The sequence below is a fragment of the Rhinolophus sinicus genome, chromosome 6 (assembly GCF_057876585.1).
Source record: "Rhinolophus sinicus isolate RSI-liver-muscle chromosome 6, RSI-T2T, whole genome shotgun sequence".
NCBI lineage: Eukaryota > Metazoa > Chordata > Mammalia > Chiroptera > Rhinolophidae > Rhinolophus > Rhinolophus sinicus.
The window spans coordinates 4,539,485-4,564,690 of record NC_142506.1 but is presented as its reverse complement, the minus strand read 5'-3'; the positions used below and the strand labels follow the sequence as shown (position 1 = coordinate 4,564,690).

General features: G+C 46.9%; 2 long non-coding RNA genes across 3 annotated transcripts in view; one reads left to right on the top strand and one right to left on the bottom strand.

Annotated features, from left to right (window-relative positions):
• The window catches only part of LOC141567838 (uncharacterized), a 181,966-nt gene that overhangs the window by 4,845 nt on the left and 151,915 nt on the right, over positions 1 to 25,206 (bottom strand). Inside the window, exons 3-4 of the long non-coding RNA XR_012490706.2 lie at positions 24,703 to 24,801; positions 15,371 to 15,449 (exon numbers count right to left, since the gene is read on the bottom strand). This is a non-coding gene — a long non-coding RNA (uncharacterized LOC141567838). The remainder of the gene's footprint in view (positions 1 to 15,370; positions 15,450 to 24,702; positions 24,802 to 25,206) is intronic.
• Positions 1,927 to 23,974, top strand: LOC141567837 (uncharacterized). Of its 2 annotated transcripts, none has more exons than XR_012490704.2 (3): positions 1,927 to 2,192; positions 7,981 to 8,252; positions 20,054 to 23,974. It is a non-coding gene; the product is annotated as an uncharacterized LOC141567837 (long non-coding RNA). The 2 variants fall into 2 exon arrangements; XR_012490705.2 differs by lacking the exon at positions 20,054 to 23,974 and adding an exon at positions 10,691 to 10,779.

Genomic DNA, 25,206 nt, shown 5'->3' with positions numbered 1-25,206 from the left:
CAAGCAAACAAAAACCATTCACTCGAGGTAGGTAGTATAATCTCAGTTCTACTGGTAGGAAACCAAGATGAAGAGATACTAGGCAATTTGTCTGAAGACACAGGGCAGGAAAGACAGGGGCAAAACCCGGACTATCCCATTATGTCAGGGACTGAGAGGATCCTGCCTCCTCTCATTTGTTTGATGCTTTCACTAAATTTAAAAGAAAAATATATGTAAAAAATAATAGAGTACATATAGGGTTCAATTTAGTATAAATAACTGTTTTTAAGACTGCTACAAAACCCATGTAGTGATTTATAAATATTACTGTTTGGAAAAAAACAAACTAGAATATCCATTTAAGGATCTTCTGAAATGTCAGTCAGGCCCACTCGTCCCTCCCCTTCACTGGCCTGTTCCATCATTGCAGGCTAAAGCATTTTCTGGTAGGAAATCACAGAGGACATGGCCAGATGCTTTGGCCAAAGGTGGCTGGTAGACTTTTCAATTAAAATAAATCACAGTGATTGAGTCATTGTCTGAGCAGAGGTCTTGATGGCCGCAGAAAGGAACATGCTGTGTTCTGAAAGGCTGGGGTTTGACTGTGGAGAGTGAGGGGGGACGTGACACAGGGCCAGCCCCCCATGGGCTCCAGCAACCCCGGGAAATGCGCCATCACCATCATGAAGTGGGATTGAGCCACCGACACAGTCTTGTTTATTGGACCTCAAACCGGGCAGCCAATTTGATTACAATTTGGCAGACGCTAGGTCTCTGAAGTAATTTCAAACCTGCCCCAATCATGAGTGAATATCAAGTCATAAAACGAAAGAGCGGGGAAGGCAATTGTTCCAACCCCTTCATTTTATAGCTGCACAGACTGAGGCTCACGGGAGTCCGGGAAGAGCAGCGTTGGAGAGGGCTGGCCTGTGCCTGGCTTTTCGTCTGTCCACTTGCGGGGCTTCTGGCCTTGGCCATGCCACTTGGTGGCCCTGGGCCCCTGTCTCGTCATGTATCCAGTAATGACAGCACTACCTCCTTCACTGAGGGAACTAGATGTAAAATCCTGAGCAGAGGCCTGGCCTGGAGGAAGACTATGATCCATGACAGTTCAAGCGACTTCCCAGGGACACAGGCACAGCTTGGAGATGACAAGGCCAGGGTTTGTGTTGGGGTCTTTGACTCTAAATCAGTGTTCTTCCCACGACCTCCCGTAACCTCTCTCTCTCTCTGTCTCTCTGTCTCTGTCTCTGTCTCTCTCTGTCTCTCTCTCTCTCTCTCTCTCTCTCTCTCTCTCACACACACACACACACACACACACACACACACACACATACATTACAAAAACAGTGTGACTCATTGGGCATGATTTAGTTAGCTGGGGACAAAGGGTAGAGAAGGGCTGTGTCTGTGAAAAAGGAGGGCATCACAAAACCACTGCATGCTGGGCTGAGCCTGTTTATTTCTTTTCCAGACCAGAAAAAGTGACTGGAGTCGCCCAGTGTCCCGCCCACCAGCCCCGCCCATTTCCCTCCTCCATAGATTCTGACCCTTTGCAGACCTGCCTTCAGGGAGCTGCTGGGTCGGTTTTCCTAACGATATTCCGTTGAATGATTACAGCTTTGGGGTAACCTCACTCAGGGGGACATGCTCTTTGAACATGGTCATGACCTCAAGCTAAAAGAGTCCAGTGCTAACGGTGATATCACGGCCATTAACAAATCAGTAAGAGGGGACTTCTGAGGACATTGCCCTGCATCTAAACCTGCAAATTAGGTCAGCCTCACCTCTGTGGTTCTTGTTAATATTCTGGAATCTCTAACATGCACTTTGCTTCACTAAACCCTAAGAAGTCATATATTCAGTCACTTATTCAGTTTATTCAGTTAGGATATATTAATGTTCTACAAGATTCTCACAGTTACAGACCAAAGAGAGGCAGAAGGGTGAACTAGAGCATTCCAGTGACGTTGGTAGTTCCGTGATAGAGAGAGATCAAACCCTCTTGGGCACACGGAGGCCATGCCTGGTGCCTGCGGGTCTCAGAAGAGGAACCGCAAAGCAGGCAAGATGAGTGGCAACTCAGAAGAGGAGGTTTCCAGGTGGCCTTGCAGATGGAGACAGGTGCCTGCGTAAAGGAAGTGAGGTTGGAACCCATATGATATGTTTGGGAATTTTAAGTCATTTCAGGAGGATGGAGCATAGAATATGTAAGTTTCAAACACTGAGTCATAGAATTCAAGAGGCTGGTGAGGTGCATTAATGGGAGTGACGCCTTTGGAGTTGTGTGATGTGGTGTGGTAACCCTAGGGCAATGTCATGAGGCCAGCATGCTGAGGACCCTGGGTTTCTTCCTGGTGACAAAGGGAAATGAGACGCACTGTAGTGCAGAGGTTAGGACATAGCCTCAGGCACTGTACCCCCAGGGCGTGAATCCTTGTTCCACTACTGGGTGGCGTTGGACAAGGTACTTATCCCCTCTCTGCCTTGATTTCCTCATCTGAAAAATGGGAATAATGAAAGTATCCACTTCATAGGGTTGTGGGGAGAATTTAATGAGTTGAATTAATGTAAAACACTTAGAATTGTGCTTTTCACCTAGTGTGGCCATATTATTATTACTCATGGGTTTTCAGAAGGAGAAGAAGGTGGATGGTCTTCCAGACAAAGATAGGTTAGAAAAGGATGGGGAAGGAAGCAGGGAGACCATTAATATGCAGTTGAAATAATCTGAGGGAGAGAAAATGAAGATCTAAAGTTTGATGGAGATAATAGGGACGGAGGAGAGGAGGGTATCAGTTAATGATGGCCTCATTAGCTGGGGTACCAACATACACCATCACCTCATTACTTGAAGTATTGCATTAGTCTGGGTTCTCCAGAGAAACTGAATCAATAGAATCAATGGGGAGAAGTGTATGTGGGGGGGGGGGGAGAGAGAGAGAGAGAGAGAGAGAGAGACCATGAAGAATTGGTTGATGTGATTATGGAGGCTTCTCTCTGCTCTACCAGATAATCGGACAAAAGGGAAATATTCCTTAACTGAGATGTCGAGTGTACTGACTGTTGAGGTGAATTTGAATATTTACTTATATCTTTGTAAGATGAGAATATTCCTGACAGCACTGTAATTAACCACTGAACTGCAGGGCAATGTTGAAAGAGACACGACTGTCGTCATTGCATAATCACTACCAAATCCCACAAACTCTTTCCGTCTTGTTTTTCCCAATGTGGGAAGTTAGAACTTTGGGCCAAGTGATATGTAAGATCTTCCCTGACTTCTCTATTTTTTAAATCTCAGTCTAAAAATATACAGCATGATTTCTGTGATTGGGCTCCATGTCGACTGTGCAGTGCCATTTACTTTCCTGTTTTTGGCAGGAGGAGTGGAGCTAGCCCTGCAAAAAAGCCAAGTGCCCTCCCTGGGGATGGGGCTTGGCAGGAAGAGCTGCAACAGTGAGCTGGTGGATCCCTGGTCAGGAGGGAGCAAGATGAGAAGAGATTCAGGACTGTCACATATGAATGATGGCACCGTAGCAAAGGTCCCCTTCTCTGGTCCCAGGGCTCCGAGTAGGCATGCCCTAGGAGTCCGGCTTTGTCTCAGAAGCACAGAGAGAAGAGGGCCAGGACTGGGGGCATGCCTCCAGTTGCAAAGCCATGATGAACAGTTATTTACTGAGAACCCACCAATGTCAAGAGCTGATCTGGGCTGGGAGGGTAGAGGTTATCTAAGGAACAGCCTGAGTTAGACCTGGGACCACCCTTTAAAGAATGGTCCTTATGGTAGCGTCAACCAAAGAGTGAACCAAAGTGGAGCTTTGGGAATCAATGCTAAGAACAGGGTATGTGGTAGAATGCTCCAAACTCTGAGTTCCAACTTGAAATACTAAAGTTATAGTGTTTGTGTGGCTATTGAAGTCTCACATTGTTGTCATGCTTAGTATCAATGTCTCGCGCTGCCCAGACCTACGTGAACATAGCTTGACCTTATTTGCCACTGGATATGTTTCCATAATAAGAAGGGAACTTTTACTCCTTCCCCCAAAAGGGGAAAACAGAAAATAAACAACCCAAGATTGAAGCAAAAGTAACTTAACTGATCAGTGATTCTGGGAAAAGAAACTGAGCATGCCCAACTCAGTCTCCTCTCCCCTCATTCAAATCCCCTCCAGAGAGAGGGCAAATTTTCTCTTCATTCATGGAACAAGCTCCTCTGGGGTAGATTTTAGGGAGTAGGGAGGTGTTTTCATCAGGATGGGCTAGGATGTGCTGCAATAACAAATGACCACAAAGCTTCAGTGGCTTACAAGTACGGAGATACTTCTCCATCGTGAGTCATCACCTGTTACACAGGGTTTTCACTCCTGGCCCCGGGTTCGTGGAGAGTCTCTTTCTGGAAGATTGCTGGTTTCTATGGACTGAATTCTATTCCCCCAAAATTCGTATATTGAAACCCTAACCCCCATGATATAATTAGGTTAAGATGAGGTCATGAGGGTGAAGCCCGCATGGTTGGATTTGTGCCCTTATAAGAAGAGACACCAGAGCGCTTTCTCGCTCTCTGGTTACTTGCTATGAGGACACAGCAAGAAGGTGGCTGTCTGCAAGCCAGGAAGACAGCGCTCACCCTAATGGCACCCTGATCTGGGGCGTCCTGCCTCCAGAAGTGTGAGAATATAAATTTCTATTGGTTGAGATGCCCAGTCTATGGTATTTTTTATGGCAGCCCAAGCAGACTAATACTCTGGTCTTGTGACAAAACCCGTCTGGTATTAGAACTTCTAATCACAAGTTTTACTTAGCACATTTGCTTACATTTTCAATACTCCTAAAAGTAATAACTAAGCCTTCCAGAATCCTACTCCCTCCCTAGATTTTATCTTGTACAGAAGCTAATGAGCTCATTCCATAAAGCTGAAAGCAGTTGGCAGAGTCTTAACAATATGTACATAATATCTATATCTATAACCTATACCTATATCTCTATCATTACCTATGCATCTACGAGTATCTATCTATCTATCTATCTATCTATCTATCTATCTATCTATCTATCTATCTATCTATCTATCTCAGAGTGGAGGCAGGACTGAGTTGGAAAATCCATGTCTGATTCCTGGCTCTACCACTTAGAAATGGACTTGAGACACTGAAAGAGAAAATTAAACAATGTAAAGGAGCCAACAGTAGCTGAGGAACTAATTCTTTACTATATTCTTCCATGTCCACTACCTCGTTGAATCCCCACAAGTACTCAAAGAGGTAGACACGGAATGTGTCCTTGGGCTGCTGGCCCTGGGGAACAATCCTGGCTCTGCAGGTCATTAGGCCCATCATTAACTTGGAAACAGTATGCTGTTTACCAGCAAGTGCCTTCCGCTCTCCGAGCCTTGGTTTCCTCACCTATAAACTACCACTCGTAAAATACTACTGCCCTAGACTCCCTGCAAGGCAGCTGCGAGCAAGACATTGAAGTTCGTGGACTCTGGAATCAGCCTGAGTGGGATCTCAGCTTCCCCACGTCCTGTCTGCTGGGCGTCAACCAAGTGATTTAACTTCTCTGTGTCTGTGTGCTCATTGGTAAAATGCAGATAATATTAATCCCTACCTCAGGGTATTGTAAGATGGAAAGGAGTTGATTTAGGTAAAGTTGTTAGTACAGGGCCAGGCACAGGGTAACTCTGGCAAAATATTAGCCATGATTATTACTATTAAACTAAATAATAATAATAATAATAATAATAATAATAATAGCCTTATTATGACTATTATAGCATGCACAATAGATCTCGTTAGCCACCGAGCTGCAAGAACAGAGGTTTCTGAGCTGTCTTTGGCTCGAGCACACATGCTCGGATCAGTACACTAAAACTGGCACAGCGGATGTGTGAAACTTGAATATGGTCATTGTTGTTGGACAAACCCTTCTAGAAACACTGCTAGATCGGGCTGAGGAAGGCTGGACTTTCCTCTGCTCTGCCAGTTGTTTGCTGGGAGCCACAGGCAGTGATGTGCCCACTTCGAGCATCATCTAGACTGGGCATGTCCCTTCTCCTTACCTGGCAGGCGACTTAGGATCCAAGGGCTCCTGCAGGGGTTAAATGAGGCAACAGAGCAGGTGCTTCATAAATGCCGGTGCCTCCCTCTGCACCAGGTGTATGCACAGAAGGTTCTGTGTAAACCAATAAAGCACCAGACGAGATGAATCAGAACGTCTCTTTCTCATGTAATCACTTGGCTTCTGGAGAAACCAGTGTGCTCTTGCAGCAGAGGCAGCTGTGGCTTTCTGAATAGCTGGAAATTTGGCCGTGGAGGCCACAGCAGGGCAGATGGGATAGGGAGCCATGAATTGACAAAGGCACGAAGGAGCTATTTAGCTGGGAGGGCGCTGGGCAGTGCAGGATCCAGGCTCGCCTTTTAACTTTGCCCAAAGGCTCCAGTGCCTGTGAGAGTCTTTGTAGGCCGACCGGAATAGCCAGGGCCTGGATAATGACGAAGGGCATTTTCAAAGCCCATTGACAAGGATGAATGAAGCAACCTTAAGCGTCATGGACACAAGGATGACCAGTGTTCTCGTGGCACTTAGAGATCAACCAGTCCAAGTGTTCATTCCAAAAACACCCCACAACTAGACCTGAAAGGTCATGTGACTCCCTCAAGGTCACACTGTCTCCTCACTCTTTTGTTCGTCCACAATGTACTGAGAATATGGTACATTCGAGGTCTGGGGCTGGGTGCTGGTAACAAGAAGGTGAACAAAACACTCTTTGTTCCTTGGGAGCTCCCCAAATAAGTAAAACCGGTGATGACAAGTGCACTTAGTGACCTTCAAATGTCTCCTGCCATTTGCATGTATGTCGAGTTGGCTCTGATGCACCTCGTCTTCCATAATATTGGATGGTCATGTTTTTCATGATTTGGGTGAGGACCAGTATGTGGGATAATGTCTACTCATCTGCAGATTTGCTCTTCAACTTGCTTGATGCCCCAGGAAGCTGGTCTGCAGAGGTCAAATGACACTCATTGGGTTCAGCCAATGGGATGCCCAATGAGACAGGGAGGAATGGAAGTGGGATCTCTTGCTGTACCGTTAAACCCCCGTTGGGCTGTATCTTTTGAAGGAAGGCCGAGGGGGCCGTTTCCATAACAGTCTTCTTTCTGGAATCCCATAATCACTCTTTCCCTAATCCCTTCAGGCCTGTGGGTGGTTATATACCCATTGCTATTAGCCCACATGATTACTGCTCGGCTCACACAGCTGACACCCAGGGTAGGGCAACCAGCCTGGACAAGAGGGACCCAAGGCCGGGGGGGGAGACATAGATGGGAAAGCGATGCCCATAGCTCTCCTCCCAGCTGAGGAGCACACAGACGCACATTTTATGGGTTTCTTCAGAGTACAGGAAGGAGCCCCCCAGAAGCACAGCCTGGCACATAGCATACAACGTACACAGCTCATTCGTGGTAGAACCCGGGCCACGGGTGGGGCTGAGAGGCAAGAGTCAGGGAGCAGAGCTGGGATCCAGCCAACTTCGGTCAGGTCTGAGGGTGGTGTGCGTAGTGCGTTCAGAGCATAGACAGGATGCCTGAGTGTCCATAGGATGGGAGTCGGGGCCCAGTGGTAGTGAGGGAGCCAAAAGGGCAGGGTGGTCCCAATGGTCAGTGAGCCGAAGACCCACAGTCTCCAGACCCTCTTGCTGCCGGCTGGGACCTGCTGAGGGGATCTACGTGTCACAGTGTTATGGTTGCCTGGCTGGCTGGCTCCTGTGTCCGAGGAAGGCGTTTCAGATTTCTCTCATTGGCATGCACAATTTGCTGTGAACTTAGTTCCTGATAAATACCTGTGTACCCCCATGTTGGAGTGACATAATGTCCCTCATTTTAAAAGTAAGGAAAATGTCTCATGGGGGAACTGTGAAGTACCTGGCACTGCCCTGGCACACAGTAGGTGCTCTGTGAAATTTCATTGTCTTTCCTTGTCTCCTTTCCCTATAGGTATCCAACAAAGAGGTGTTCGACTAAATTAAATTTAGTATACATATCTCATCTGCCTGGGAGCCTCCCTTCCTTTCTTCCTGTGAATTGTCTGTTGCCTGGCATGTATATTCTTCCACCTGGGGTTTTCAATTCAACTGTTAAATGGCCTTGTGGGAAACGAAGCTGCCTGGAAGAAACAGGAGAAGTTACAGCTGAGGTTCCACTTGCCCACCTCGGCTGCCCAGGAAGATGAGAAGATGGAGAAATAAAACGTCTCTATTTTCTGAAAGGTACACACAGAGGAAGAAAAATAAAGTTGTCTGCAGCCTATCTATAATAATTTTCAATTTGAGTGAGGTGGTGACCTATAGCTGGCTAATATAATGGGAAAATTTGATTGTGCTGAATCTGAGAAAGAAGAGGCCCAGAATAGTTGTGAGTGGGTGGAGAAGGAGGGGGTTCTGCTTCTCGGGGCAGGTTGCTGACATCAGCGGCACAACTGAGGGAGTGATTGGAGTAACATAATACATTGTTACCACAGACCCGTAGTGGCAACGGGACAGAGCCCCAGAGGTGGCTTTGTAGAAGCAAATCACAAAACACGAAGGAAAAGGTAGGAAGACTAAGCCAGAATACAGCCTCGTGGTTAGGACTCGAACAGACCGGGTTTCAACTCCAACTCTGCCTCTTCCTCTCTGGGTGACCTTGAGCCAACTTTCTTACCTCTCTGAACCACACCTACCTCAGCTGGAAAATAGAGATTCTGAAGTCTACGTTGCAGAAATAGTTTGAGGTTAAATGTGACAGAGCAAGAAAGAAAACAGCTTATTGCCTGGAGCACAGAAAACGTTCAAAGAATCATCCATTTTAGAGTCTGTTTATCAGGGCAGCCTGGACTCTGTCTGGGAAAAAGGAGGTGTCAGGTGCCAACCACGCCGAGCTGGGCTGGTCTTAAGAGCCTATAGTTGCCAGGCAATTAAAGACCAGTTGGAGGCTGCACTATATGATGTTTATTGACAGACTTTTGTCTAGCTAGAAAAAGGTGAAGCAAGCTTTTTTTTCGTTTTCTTTTTTTGTTTTCAGGCAGAGCGTATCAAATCTACCAGGCAAAGGGGAAGGAATCTTGGCTTGCCTGCCTTGTAGGCTGTATTTCCAAGCTCATCAGAAGCTAGACTTCAGTTAATTCAGCAGGGCTGCATTATGTATTAGAGAGAGCCTGGGTTTTGAGGTCAGAAAGGCACAGGTTTGAGTTGGGCTCACCGCCTTTCAGTTTTTAATTTAACACACATTCACTGAGACTGGCCTAGCTCGTGGCATGAGGGGAGTGGAAGATGGCGGAAGGGAGAGGGGACATACAGAGATTAATTAGAGTAGTCAATCTTTCCATGATGGTCAGTCTATCAGGGGAGGAAGATCCCTAAGCAAATGCATATAAAATGCTGTGCAAGTTCAGAGACGGAGGGATGTACAGGAGATTACAGAGCGTGCCAAGCCCAGCTTAAGATGCAATATTCTAGAAGGTTTCCTGAAAGAGATAATGCCTGAAAATAGTCTTAAGGGATGAAGAGGATTTGAAATTGGGGGTGGGACAATTTCAACAGTCAGAGGCTTTATCTTCTGGGCGCCTCATTTCCCTGAATATGAAATAGAGATCGCATCTATCTAATGGGGTCGCTATGGCCATGGACGCTCCACTGCGTCAGAATTCCGTTTCTCTGAACGTCAGCAGCTGTGAGCATTAACTGAGAGAGACTTCGATAATTTGATAGATAAAAAATTGTGCTGTTGTTATATGAGTGCACTTTTTATAATGAGAGCAGTTGAATATTTTTCATGTAATTACCCATTTGTATTTTTGCTTTGTGACATTCCCACTTTGGCCTGGGCACCTAAAAGTTCGAGCTCTAGAAGACAAGGCAGTGCCTGGGAGAGTGATTCATATGCTAGAATAAATGCGATGGAAGAGCATCAACCATCGTACATGTAGATGGTGAGAAGGTTGACACACACTCGGCCATGACATGGAGCTGTGCTTCTGTGAAGCATCACAAATTCCTTTATTAGGGCAGAATTTGGGGCTTGTTTCCCCCTTCACTATAGAGACAATCTTTTAACTCTGATTATTACATGCTCACTCCTTAATGATCTGCTCATGTCTCCGAGTGCACGTCTTGCTGTGGCCCTGGAGACGCAAAGATGGAAGAGGCACCGCCTCTGCCTCAAGGACCATATTGTGATAGAGAAGGTGGCTAGATGGGCAGATCTTTTTAAGGTGGTATTTTGTCTGCAAAGGGGTGCAGGACGGGGCCAAGGGCTGCTCATTCGTTCATTCAACAAATATTTACCAATCACTTAGAATGTGGCAGGCTTTATTCTAGACTATGGGTCAGCCCAGCATTTTATAACAATGGCCAGAAAGTAAATATTTTAGGCTTTGCAGGATAAGAGGCAAAACCAAAAGTATTACATGCAGGTACTGCGTAACAAGAGAAAAAATACATTTCTAAAAGTTTTTAATTGATGAAATTTAAAAATAATACTTGAATTCATTTAAAAAACAAGACAAAACAGGTCTGCTAATAAGAAGAATGGAATTCCATTTCTGAGGGAGTCTGATTATGGTTCATTTTCTCCAACATTCTTCCCTTCTTTATGTGGGTCTGAATTTCTGACCTATATCAATTTCCTTCTCCCTGAAGAACTTATTTTAACATTTCCTCTCGGGTAGAGCCACTGGTCATGAATTCCTGCTTTTGTTTGCCTGAGGAAGTCTTTCTTCTACTTTTGAAGGATAATTTTGCTTCATATTGAATTCTACATTGGTATTATTGTTTCTCCTTTAAAAATTTTAAATATTTTTCTTGCTAATATGGTCTCTGATGATAAATATGCTGTAATTCCGATCCTTGTTTCTGAACAGGTAAAGTATTTGCCCACCACACCCCTTGGCTTTTTTCAAGCATTTTCTTGTTTTCTGCAGTTGGAATAGGTAGGTTAATTTTTTTTTTTTTTTTGTATTTTTGTATTTTCGTGCTTGGTGTTCTCTGAGCTTCCTGGACCTGTGGTTGGGTGCATGTGATTAATTTTGCAAAGTCCTTGTCCCTATTGCTTTAAATATTTCTTCCACTCTTTTCTTTCTTTTCCTTATGTTATTCCAATTATACACGTGTTACATTGTTTTAAATTGTCCCAGAGTTCTTGTATGTTTTGTTCTGTTTTTACTTCTTTCCATTTTTCTCTTTGCATTTCAACTCGGGAAGTTTCTATTGACCTGTTTTCAAGATCTTTGACTCTTTCCTCATCCATGTCCAGTCTATTGAGGAATCCAAGAAATACATTATTAATTTTACTAGTGTTTTTGACTTCTAGCACTTCCTTTTGAAACTTCCGTGGAATTTCCATCTTTCTGCTTACATTACCCATCTGTGTTTGCACATTGTCTACTTTTTTTCTCATTAGAGCCCTTAATGTATTAATCATAGCTATTTTAAATTTCCTGTCTGATAATCCCAACATCTGTGTCGTAGCCGAGCCTATTTCTCATGCTTGCTTTGTCTCTTCAGACTATTTTTTCCTGCCTTCTACTTAGCCTGCCTTATATTTAGTTGAAAGCTAGCCATGATGTATGTATCATGTAATAGGAGCTGAGGTCAACAGGACTTAAGTACAAGGTTTTATGTTACTCTTGCCAGGAGTTGTGCTATGTTTAATGTTCGCTGTACGTGGAGGTGCCAGAGGCTTTGCTTTCTGCCGCTGTCCTCATGTTTGTGTCCTTACGGACTCTGGGTTCCCTAAGTCCACAGGGACAGTCTGTCTCTTTCAGCTATGATCTACTGTCATCACACCACCGCCCTGTTGATGTGATGGGAAGGTGAGGGGCGGGGGAGAATCCTACAATTTATGAGTAGATCTCAATCTTTCAGTGGGCCTGTGTCTCTGGGCTGTGACAGCCCCACGTGTTTCTTAGCCCTTTCCCCCTTAAGTGGGACAGGAAGGCGAGAGGGGCCTGAGTGGGAGAGATGCTTTCCTCTGAGTTAGGTTGGAGCTCTGGTAACAGCTTTTCCCCCCCGAGTGCAGGGCTTTGTTGTAGATAAGGGACTGGGGCATTTCATGGGGATTACTCTTCCCTTCCCCCTGCCAGACCACCAGGTGACATTTCTTAGTTCTTACCATGAGACCCAATGGAGTTTCTGGAGATAGGACCCACAGAAGCGTGGGGACCTCCCTAAGCCCCTAAGTCTCATTCAGCCTCCAGTAATTCATCCAAGTCATCATTTCAGGGTTCCTACCCATCTATGGCTTCAGCCACTTCTGCTGCAAGTAAGCATATCTGAGCTGGGACTCTCCAGAATTGGGGTGGTAGTTTCCCTGTGACCTCAGTTCTCTGATGGGTCTAAGAGTAATCACTAATTGCCACAGTCCTGCTTTTTCTTGCTGTAAGGAGAGCAGTGACAATTTCTAAGCTCTATCGGAAGCTGGCTTACAGGCTGAAGCCCAGTTGTGCTGTTTGTACAATGGAACACTACTCAGCAGTAAAAAATAATGAACTAATACACTCAACTTTAAGACACATGCTGAGCAAAATATGACTGCCGCTGAAGAGGACATACTGTATGATTCTACTTATCTGAACTTTACTGACAGGCAGACTAGTCTAGCATGGTGGAAACCAGCAGAGTGGTGGCCACTTCCCCCGTAATGTGAAAGCTGACATGAAGGTCCCTTATTCTCAGGGTCAGTGAATCACGTACAATAAAACATACAGCAGGTGCTGCTCTAATGGAGGCCTGCGTCCATAGCAAGTCACGCCGCTTTGTAGATGACCCAGGACTCTGAGAAACTGTGAACGGAGGACAGCGAGGCTCCGGTCCCCAGGGAAGTGTCCGAAGGGAAGGTTATGTGGAGCAGTGGAGCACATCTGCACGTGACTGGAGCTGTGTGGGGAGGAGGGGCACTGACCTGCCAGCTCTGAGGTCGGAATCAGATTCACGTCAAGTCCTGTCCCATGCAGGAGTCCCTGCCTAACACAGGGATGGTTATATAAGAGCAGAATGTGACTTTATGTCCATCATTGTCAACGATGAACTTTGCCTGGAAATATTAACTAATGGTAATAAGTCTATATTATAATTCATAACAAATCGTAGATACATAGATCAGAGATAGATAGACAGGTAGAGAATGAGGGTGAGCAAGTGAAATCTTTTTCACTGTTGGAGTGCAATCAAACACGATCAAATAAATGAGGAGACTATTGCTATAGTGAGTGGATTGGAGAGGTGTTAAGACTTGAAGGGGGGGCGGTTTATCCAGGCAAGGCATTTGAAATGGGTGGAGTTTCAAAAACTGTTAAGGACGTTGACAGCAAATTGCAGAAACACGTGACAAACTCGGCTGTTCTGTAGAAACCAGGCTGTGAGTCTGGACAGAGGGTACAGACGAAGGCAAAATCCTCATGTGTGAGCAGATGGAGGGTTAGCTGATTGCAAATGGAATTTGTATGTTAAGAGTGATCAGCGAGGATCCTTTGGATGTTCAAGGTCAAAGGCATGACCCAAGATTCTGGGGAGGATGGGGAGGAGGTCTCAGTAGTCCCACCGGTCCCACTGGAATTGAAGAGGGCCATTTCAGGGGGTCACCTCCCCCTCACAGTGACAGCGCTGATGTGGGTTATGTTGCTTCCTCTGGTTAGCTTCCAGGGGAAAAGCAGATGGCAACATCAAGTTTGGGAGGGGGGGGAGTTTATTTTGTAGGAAAATATGAGCAGCAGGAGGGGGTGTGCTATAAAATGAACAGGAAGAGGTGAAACTGGGGAGCCCAGGCTTCAACAAGAGGAGGCCGGCACAGTAAGCAAAGAAATGGGCAAGAAGCTGAACTGACTTAGCAGAACTAACTAACTGGTAAAAACAAGAGAACATCCAAGTGTAGAATAGTTACGAGCAAAGCAAGGAAGAGAAGCCATCTATGGAAAGAAGAGCATCTCCGTGACATGTTGTAAGGGTATGAATGATGAATTAGTGGAACCTACCGAAGGGCTGATTCATGGAGGCGAGATGGGAGGATGCACACAGAGACGTGAGGAGAAAGTCTGAGATCACGAGATGGCAGAGATCAGATCGCGTATTGCATTGCATGGTCCTGTCTATGTCCTGTCAAAGGATGAACCGCAGCTAGTCTTCAACAAGGATTGACTAGGAATACAACTCAATTTAGCGGCTATTCATCGATTGCCTCCTAGACACAGTGCATTATTAGAGCGGTGGGAGCTGAGGCAATGAATGGATCACGCCTCTGCTCTCTATGCGCCCATGGCTTAACCAGGGGACACATGTAAACAACTGACTATGTATAACACACCAGGAGATAAAACACAAAGAGCTCATAGAGAGAGTAACAGCCCACCGTGAGCAACCCCACAGGAGGAAATCTTTAACTCTTCCTGGGCACGTTAGGGAGCCTCCCAGAAGGAGCTGTCATTTGCCGCATGTTAGGAAGCTTGTGTCTGGGCAGAGGGAACAACAGGAACAGAGGCTGGAAGGCAGGAAACTGCAGGGGTGTGCTCAGAACACACTGGTGGGTTTTTATGCCTGTTTCACCCTCAAGGCCAGGGAAGGTGGCTTTGCTGATTGCCCTCCCCAGTGACAGCGTCTTCCCTCTGCCTCACCCCTTGTTTTCTTCCATAAGGAACTGCTCCTGTGGCAGCCCTTACAGCACAGTTTTAAGATTCTCTGTTGACTTTGTCAGCTCCTCACTCAGAATTTTTGGTTCTTGGCCAGGGACCAGGTTCCTCTCATCCCCTTATCCTCTAACCGGCCTGGTTCCTGGCACACAGCTGGTGCTCAAGGAGTCTGAGGACCACAAAAGGCAGCAGAGGCGTTTATCTTGCATTCATGCAGTAGGCAGTGGTAAGCCATCGAACGTTTGGCCTATTTCCTAAAGATATGACCAGGAGGATTTGGTACCAGGCACTTACAAGGAAATGGAGGCGGTGTGGGACCAGTTGTGTAGAAAAGAGAGTGGCGATGGGGTAGGCATAGTGGGAAAGAGGGTGTCATCATGGCAGCTGCCACACGCGATGCTAATACTTCTGGTCTGGGGACTGATGAGATGGTCACATCACTTACAACTACTATTAAGCATAGAAAAGTCACGGAAGTGAGTCAGTTTGAGGATAGAATGAAGAGCTTTGTTTGGATTTACTGATTAGCGTAAGCTGAAGTAAGTTTACCTTAATAATTGGTGATCTTTCTTTTTCAACACGACTGAGCACATCCTAAGTCATGAACGGCATATTGGTATCTTTTTTCCATTACTCAATGTCAGAAATGCTTGACTTTCACAAGAAGCTATTTTGCTTTCTGGGTCCCTCCCCGTCTGGATGGTACAGTGCTAACATCCAAACACTCACCTCCAACTGGAAGCATCCCACACCTCCATCTTCAGAATTCCCATCACACGTTGTGTCTGCACCCTTGTGTTGCGATGGCCTGGAAGGGGAAGGAAAGGATTATTTGGTGAAATGTTTGTTTCACAGTAGCAAACTGAGGCTCTGACTTTTTAATGACTTGCCTAAAATCCCACAGGTTGTCGGTGGCAGCATAAAGATGAAAGTGTACAGACCCAGTCATTCAAACCTTCGTCAATCCAATGGATCTTCACTAAATGATGGTGACAGTGGTGTTCCATTAAATAAACTCTAATGAGTAATTATTCCATGTGTCACATACCATCAGGAAGTAGGCTCCATGCAGACATGTTTGAATATGAGAGATTATTAATACATGTGTTAATCACATTATGTGCAAGGAGAAAGTAAAGGAGAACCAGCATTTTTAACCACGTGTTTTCTATCTGACATTGTTAGGAAAGTTACAGGCATCATTTTATTCAAACAACTGTCCTGTGAATTAGACGTTATTCCCATTTCTAGATGAAGTAAATGCTTAGAAATGGTAATTAACTTCCCCTAAGGCAAACACTAGCATGAAGGGGACACACTCAGGCCCATCAGATCCCCAAAACCCCTCTCTCTCAGATCACAGCTTCTTTGACAGGCCACTCAGGTGTTAAATAATATCCTTCCTCACAAGAGTCCTACAGAAGTCTTGAAGAGCAGTTGTTGGCTCAGACAGGTGCGAGCTTTGTTTTCAGGCCTGCCCCATCATCTGCTGGTTTCCCATGATACATTCTGAAGATATGAATGCCACATGGCTTCTGTCAGTCACGGGCTGATGCCCCAAGAGTTCGACATTCTTCTTCTTCCTCTGAAGTTATGCAAAGAGCAAATGCTAAGATTTGTGGCTGCACCTTCTATGTCTAAAGGCTCTGTGTCTGTTCCCACTTATGACACCCCAGTTCTATATCCAGGTGGAGAGGCGGTGCCTTCAGCCGCTGCCTGTATCAAAGCCACCGTCCCTCCTCTGAGCTGGTGAAGTGGGAAGCGTTCTCCAATGCCCCTGGCTTTTGAGGCAAGAGAAGTGCTCTCAGCAGGGCCACCCATTCTTGCCCCGTTATCCAAATGTTCCTCCCCACGATGTCCATTAGGATCACCTTCTCCCTAGCACATCCCAAGTGCTACGTTTGAGATTTATATGTGGGTTTTTCAAAGCACTTCAGGTATATGCATTTCTGCCAGAAAGTAGCAAATGATTTAAGGAGCGTGAAATTAGTTTATAAATGGGAGGGTATCGAGTTGCTATTGCTCTTGAGAACGAGGAGTCTGCTCATTTACGTTTTCTCCAATGTGTTCTATAAGAATTCACTGCTGGGTAAAGTTATGTTTCATTGAGGCTTCCAATGTACTTAAGGAAGGGGGCTGGCTAGTGAAATGAGGGATGATGAATTCATATTCACAGAAAGGCGGGGTTGACCCAGGAAAGGGTACTAGATGCTTCTGAATCGAGACTATAAATGCCAGCATTTGATCGCTAAGACTTGTGGTCAGCTTCGGCAGTGTGATATAAGAGACCCCAATGCAATAAAAGGAAAGAATATTGTAGCCCTTTGGTCACCAGAAGTTAACAGTGGAGCATGACACGGGCTGGGACGGTGCAGGAACAGACAGCAGCAGTCACCTGCTGAAACTGGACAGACCGGACCCCTGTCTGCTTTTTCTCCACAGCAACAGAAATCGACCTAGAGCAGCATGACAGCGCTTCAGGTAGAGGCATCCTAGAAACCACTCAATTTGCTTGTTTGCCACTGGTGTCTCACTGACTCTTCAGGTTCCCAAGAGGTGACATGGGGATAAAAGGGATGCAGACAGAAGGGGCTTCAAGTGCCACTATCCATCAACTGAGCATGTGACTCCCATCTATTCTATATACTGTGCTCCCAAGTAAGGTTTTGCTTCATCTAAAAAATGGTTTCTACTTCCAAAGACATATTGAACACCACTGATTCTGTCCGAAATGTCCAGAATAGCTTGAAACTTTACAGACACTTCCTGAACCCACAAAGGATGCTAAAACACCGATCAGAGGTGTGCCAGAGTGAGAGGGTCTGCCTTACGTCAGGTTTGCTCAGAAACTCAAACCAAGGATCTGAATTGGGAAGCAAGCCAGGGAGCAGAAGACAAGCAAGTCTTGCCTTGTCATAAGGTCAGGTGAGCACATCAGCAGCCCACGTTCTATGGAAATGGTACAGTTGGAATCAAGACTGCGTGTGCAGAGAGGACAAAAGGAAGTTACTGAAGAAGTGGCCCAGACTAAAATCACTTGTTCTTCTGTCCCAACACATTCCCCCAGCTCACGCCTATGGTTTCATTCATGGGGGGTTCCTACCACCAATGGACAGAGGAGAAACCTACTCTGGCAGACTTCATAGATGGGGGAGATCCATATGTTGGTGGTGTTTGGAGACAGACATTGGAAATGATTTCAAAGTGGCCCTGAAAGAGAGTAGTGAGGAAAACCAGCCAGGAGGCCAGGTTGCGCACAGCATGTACAATTGATGGGGAAGGGAACGCGGCCTGAGTTAGAGGACTGTGTGGAATCTCAGTGAAGGAGAACGGTTGGGCTGGTTGACCAGAGGCCTAAGAGGAGGCTGATTAGAACATCAGGGACAGAGACATTTGGGAAAGAGGCCGATGATGAAACCATGGGTGTGGGTACACTGTTTGCTCTTCTTTTATTCACTTGGTTGCATCCACCACAGAAGTGACACTCGACCTCCACGCGGATGAGAGATGTCAGCTCTGTCTTCTGCCCTCAGCTAGCCCAGCGCCCAGTGCTATGAAATGAGCCTTAGAACCATGCCTATGCGTGGGCCTGACACCATGGGCTCCCTCCCAACCCCACCCACCCCCCGCCAAGTCTTATTTGGGTCTGTAACTGACAAATCGGATCTGTCAACTGCAGAGGCCAACACTGAGCTCTGGGGATGACAGCCCCCACGAGGAAAACCACCAGCCACTTGGTGGTCAGAGTCCTCACACTCTGCAGGGGACAGTGATTTGTCATTACTGGAACTCACACTTATGCGTTTGCCTTCCTGCCCTCTGTGTCTCTGCCAAAGCCGCCATAAGCTTACCGAGGCCCACACAATCAGCCTCATCTATGAGACCACGGGACATTTTTGGAGGGGCCCCGGTAGGCACAGCGCCATCATGCCCGCTGGCCCTAACATCCCAGAATGAGCCAGCCTGGTGAAGTGATGGAGTGTCTCATGAATGCTCACTCAGAGATGACTGCTCACCCTGAGGTCGGCTTTGCTCTCCTGGGATGCAGACAGGGAATAAAGCTCTCGGAGCCACTAACGGCTACCTCGCAGTAATACCAGTCTGCTTGCTTATGCGATGTTCTCCACCACCTCCAGGCAGTCAGTGTGAAGGGGCTGATAGAACAACCCTCGGAACGAACCCAGGTGAAGATAGGCTGGCATCACGTGCATTGCGTGCTGTGCCCTGGACCGCAGAAACCTGAGCTATGTGATCATTTGCTTTCCTTTCGCACACATCCGTATTTGTGGTTGTTACAAATAGCACTTGGATCAACTGTAAAATATACCCCCCACCCTGCTCAGTTCTTGCACACCTACCCCCGCTCTATACTCAGGCCCCCCAGATTCGCTCCAACGGAACGTCTCAGCGGAGATGGCAGTTTAATGCATGTGAGTAGGCGTGTGTATGCAGGTGGAAATCAGGTGCTGGCCCTCTGTACCTGTGCACAGCACAGCATCGGAAGGCTGTGTCACCTGAGAGGAGGGTACGAGGGGGCCGTGTGGTGTCATGGAGTGACCTCCCATCCGAGCACGAGCGACTCCTCGTGCAGCTGTGGGCGGCTGCCCTAGCCACCTCTGACACCTGTCCCCTCACCTGCACAGCAGGAGCACTGACTGATGTGATCCCTGACGGGCCGTGAGCCCTCGCTTCCTCTGCCCTTAGGGTACAGAGGGTACCATTCACCTCCCACTCAGACTCTGGCTTGCTATGCATCACGCTCTGTACAAAAGGCATCTGATGCTTTCCAATGTATGAGGCGCAGTGCTGGGCACCGCAAATAAGACAGGGGATGGGAAAGAACCACCCTGTACTGAGACTTCACGTCTCTTAGTTCATTTAATCCTCCAACAGTTTGCAAGGCCGCAACTATCCTCACACTCCTGCTACGGCCGGTGTCACCAGCTTGGGGCAGAAACACATTGGTGTCTTACATTTTTTGAGTTATTCCTCCAGGATCTATCAATCCTGGCTTGCAGAAACCCCGCTGTCTTCCTCTGGAGGTCTCCCTGTGCCCCAATTGCTAAGTATTTAATTCACAAAGCACATTTTATTTTGTCTTCAGCACATCCCTGATGGTTAAGTGCCCAAGGAAGAGGACATTGAATTCTTTTCTTTTTTTGAAATACGGACACTTTGGGGCCACTGATAACATTTGCTTCCTGTGCTTGGGGAACATTCATTACCTTTTGCAAAATTACCACTGAGGTTCTTTGGTTACATTTAGTGAATAAAATACACCTCCCATTGTTCTACTGAACTAAGCATTGGGCTCTTTGATGGAAGTTAAGTGTATTTTTCTCCTGACCTGGCCCTTGAATAATCACTCCTCTGAAATGTAGATTGACACTCAACTCTTGGTGCTTTCGACAGGTGCTATTTAAGATTCAACAACTTGCAGCTCAAGAAAGAAATCAGCCACACGCCTGTCCTGGCAATCGGACTTCATCCTGCGGCTAAAAGAGAGGGGCTGTTTCCTGAAAGAAGGGGTGTTCCTGCTTTCTCCCATTCTGGGTGTGAAGCCAGTGTATGCTGGATGTGGGCAGAAGCGAGAATGGTCTTCCTGTGCAGCGAGGAATGCCTGCCTGGTCCCAGAAGATGGAGTGGCTGGGGACATCTGCTCGGTGAATGTCGGATACGTCCTCCACCAGGAAGCCCGCCAGGTAGAAATGAAATCCCGAAGGCCAGTTAACAGACGTGAGGCCCACAACCAACCTTGGGAGCAACCTACTCCACTCTTGGTTTTATTCTTTCTTATTCTTCCTGCATGGAGTACATTTTGCTATGCCCCACACAATCCGGAGGTAGCTGGGCGCATTAAGGGAGAAGGTTGTGTGCAAGCTTAGAACAAACCGTGACGCTTTCTGTAGAAGAAATTTTGAAGCAATGGCGACTTGGAGCGTGGGTGGCTGGAGAAACATCTGCACCCAGAGAGGGTTAATAGAGCCGATAAACAATGTTTGGAGAGTCACAGAAATTATGGGGAGAGAAAAATCCCAGGAGAAAGACTGGGTGTTCTGAGGATCTATAGTCAAGGGGGCGGGTTTTTTTCTAATTTACGTATTAGAGGAAATACGTTTTTCATCTCTTCCCCAAGAAAGTGAAATTGAACCAACCAATATTATTGTTGAGTTAGGAATAACAACAAAGCTTATTATATGCCATATATTGTGTTTTACATTTATCAGCTTATTTAATCATCATACCAATCCTGTGGGGAAACTGAGACACAGAGAAATGAAATGATTTGCTGAGACTGCAAGTGATCCAGTGGGAATCAATTCTATGTGCAAGCATTTCCTCCTTTTACAGGCGAGGCATCTGCGTCTGCGTCCCAGCCTGTTCGATGAATTACCGGGTGGGGTGGGGTTCAGGGTGGGTTGTGCCTTCACACAGTGTCCTTCATCCCTTGTCCTGATGAAAGACAGGTGACATCAGGTCCTCTGATTCCATCCTATGTCTGCTCACTGTTAGTTTTCTGTTTTGTCCACATGTCCTGGTCCCTGTGGCCTGTTCAATCCATGGGATTCACACACATGCATAGACACATACATGTCTCTGCATCTGCACACACACTCACACATATTAACAAATACACACATGCAGATGCACTCACCACACACATGCATGGCCCCCCACACGTACACACATGATACACACATACATGCCCTCATAAACATGCACACGTGTGTTCACACACAACATACATGTACTCACATGTGCTCCCCACACATATACACAGTGCCCCACATGTACACAAACACACACATACACACATGTACATATATGATGTGCATACACCCACACATGCATGGACAACCATGCCCACACACATACACATGCACACACATTTCCTTTCATTGCTGAAATGTCCCTACTCAGTGATGGGGAAGATAGACTGATTTGCACTGTGGCGATTTTGTTGGTTTTAGAGGATTTGAAAGGTTTGAAAGGATATTATTGGTGACAAACTGACATTTAAAAAATGTCAAGTCCCTCTCCACGGACACTCCTCCCCTAATAGAGCCGTGCAGTTTCCGTAAACGCCGCAGTAACTCCCACACACAGGCGCCCGTCCTGCTCCAGACATTTCAAAAGGCTGAGAGGGGCGGCGCCTCCCACAGAGACAATACCCCAGTGACAGAGCTGTCACGTAAATTATATGGAATCTGAAGATGGGCACCGGGAGTGACTTTATTACTCAGAGATAAAAAATCTCCAGATGAGTTGTGGGATGGGCTGGCGTCGGGAACAGGCACACGGATTTGGACCTCGGCTCTTGGCTGGCTGCGCGGCCTCTGAGTTTCTGACCTTGTTTCCTTGTCTGAGACACATGGAGTCAGAATCCTACTTTCTGTGGATGGTATGAAGGTTGGCAGTGCTGACTGTTGGGTCTAACCCAGTGCAGAGAATGCAGCCAGAGTTAGAAAAGAAAAGACAGCCACAGTTACTATTATCTCTGCTTTTAGAACCTGAATAAAACAATAAACAGGCTCACGGGCAATGATTTGCCGAGTCTCTCAGGACTGAGGGAAGCTCCTGTGATCTCACGAATGCCCTCCGCATGCAGCCTTTCCAGCTTTCACTCCAACCAGTATTCACTGAGCACATCCGATACCCACAGACTGTGTGAGTCCCGTCTTCCTAGCAACGTGGAGGGAGCAACCGATGTCGCGTTTTGCACGAGGAGACTCAGTCCTCTGGTCTTCTGCGTCTCTCCCTGGTGCTGGATGCCCCATGGGAGTGCTCCCAGGAACACGGGAACTTGGTTGGAATTCCACATACCCCTGGGTAGTGGAGGAAGAATTTGGGGCATAGGAATCACACATAGTTTGAGTTTGGGCAGAGGTTCTTAACCCTGGCTGTACAGAAGGATCACGTGGGGAGTCTTTAAAACTCCCAAATGCCACACCCCAGGCAAATCCTGTCCGAATTCCTGGGGATGGCACCAGGGTGGCAGGGTTCGTAAAGCTCCTGATGATTCCCACATGCCCAAGCTTGAGGACCGTGGTTGTGGGGCCCCTGCCGATTCCACCCACCAGCATCAATGTTCCCTTCTTCTATGCCAGTGTTCACCAGCTTGCGTGGCCACGAGGAACGCCTAAGATATTTGTCAAAAACACTGTGTTTTTCCTTCCGGGGATATGATGCTTTCCACCTGGGGTGGCACCTGAGACTGTGATTTAAGGCTTGACATTCAGATGATTCTTACGTTGTGTCAAATTGGGAAACTCAACCTTTACCTGAAGGCTTTGACTCCATTTTAAAGCAAATACTCCTGCAGGCAATGGTGACTTGCTTTTACTGACAGTGTACTTAGTGGTTTAAATAATAGGATCACAGATCGTCTTTTCTAGAAAGAGTCTGGGGATCACCTCATCCTACAGTCTTATTGTGTACGTGAGGAAACTGAGGCTCAGAAGGAAGTGGTCACATGTCACATTAACTCTAGAGGAGCAGGAGAAGCCACGCTTCTTGTCCCCTTTGGTTCTCCCTCCTGTGAGGCAGGACCGGCCCTGCAAACTCAAAATCACCGAGCAGCAGAGCGGTCAGCATTTCCGAGCAGGCAGCCCAAATTGCTTTCCCTTTAATATATCCTTGTGACAAGGTGGTTGGTGCTAAACAAGGTCCCCAGAGAAGCATAAAGCAGCGTTCCCCCCAGGGCCACACCTGCTGGACGAGGCTAATCCATTTTGGCGGACAGCTACCCTCTGCTCAGGCACCTGAAAACCTTCATCTTCATTATTAACTCATTAATCACCATAACCAGCAGTGGCAACGTGAAGTCCCAAGGAAAGACAGCCAGGTAGGGCAATGCTCCCACACACTTTCATAAATTTGCTTTTCAGGCGGTCTCATGGCTAATTGTTAGGACTGGAGCTTAGAGACTGTCTGCCCTGAGGCCATGTGGAAGGATCCAAGGTGCTCAATGAGGAAGGAAAGTTCTGGATGCTTCATGCCTTTAGATGAAGGAAGAATGAGGCAGGGGGAGGTGGAATGCAGGTGTGAGGGCCCTGGGCGAGGGGCAGGATGATTATTCTCTGATTAAATCGGCAATAAAGAGTTCAAGTGTGAGATCTGATGCTTCTTGCTTTGTGACCATGGGAAAGTCACGTCCCATCTCTGGACCTTAGTTCCTCATTTCGAAAAACTGGTCTATTATATATACCTTCCGGCAGTTACTCGTGAAGATGAATCAGCCAGTGAGGTGAAAGCACTGAGCGTTTGTCTTACCCTCAAAGGGTGGTCACCTGGCTAGACCAAGGTGGGCCCACGCCATGCAGACTTACTACTTGGTACCCTACAAGCTGACATTTATTGAATAAATGCTTAACAGTCATTAAGCAATGGTGTTGCTCAGTAATAATAATTATTAAACGGTATCAGGAAAAGGCTGACCCTTGCACCGAGGAGGAAAGGTGCAGAAAGAGGCCCATTACCCGGTGAGCAAGCAGGTTCACCGGCTCGGCCAGTGACAACTCAGCCCCCCCTGACTGGCTCTAATGCTCCAGAACAAGTTCTACGGGGACACAGGAAGACCATTTAGTGATCATCGGGTTTCAAGCTCCCTGGGGCGGGTTCACTCTCCATCGGTCCCTTAAATGTCTTATCAAAATACTTCTTCCCCTTTTGATCAACCACATTTTGTCTCAGTTATGCTTCCCGTGGTAGTTACTGCCCTGCAGACTGTTACCAGGCACTGACTGGCTGGCCCAACTCGTAATAAGACCCTGGGCACTGCGTAAGGGTAGTTCTCTGTCCTCTTCACTTGCATTCTATAAACTGAGGCGCTCAGACATGCAGCCCCTCACCGGGCCACAGACAGGGCCTTATTCCCCTTCGCTGTGTTCACCTTCATAGCTCCACCGCCCAGTCCTCTGGGAGGAACGGTGAGCATCCTTGAAAACCCAACCCAGACATTTTCCCTGTGAGTTTCTCAGCTCTCCCGTCCCATCACCATGGAGGCTGTGGCCCTCCCCTCTGACTCCTGGGTCCTGACGCACCGCGATGGCAGGACTTACCACGCTGATAACAAGCAGTTGGATGTGAGCTGTCCTCACTAGCCCGTGTGCTGTTTACTGGCAGAATCTTGCATGACTCATCTCTGCGCCACCCAGCACCTGCACAGATGGGGCCAAAATCATGTATTTTAAGTGGATAAATGAGTGTGTGCAATGTGTGTCATGTGCATTTTGCTCTAAGTCTCTGTACTGTTTTCAATTGTTCTACTACATAGCAATCAGTTAAAATGATTTTTGCCTTTGGAGTGTTCCCCCCCCCCCCATTTTTAAGAATCTTCCCTCCCTCCTTCCCTCTCCCCTCGTTCCTTCCCTCCCTCCCTCTCCCCTCCCTCCCTCCCTCCCTGTTTCCCTTCTTTCATTTTACATGATGAATCAAAGTTTCACAGGGACAAGAAATTAAACTTTTCGCAAACATAACCAGACTAATGGGTAGGTAACACAGATGGTGATAGTCTATTAATATGTAGCAGAGCCTTTCTCACTGTTTATTTTCCACATACTTAA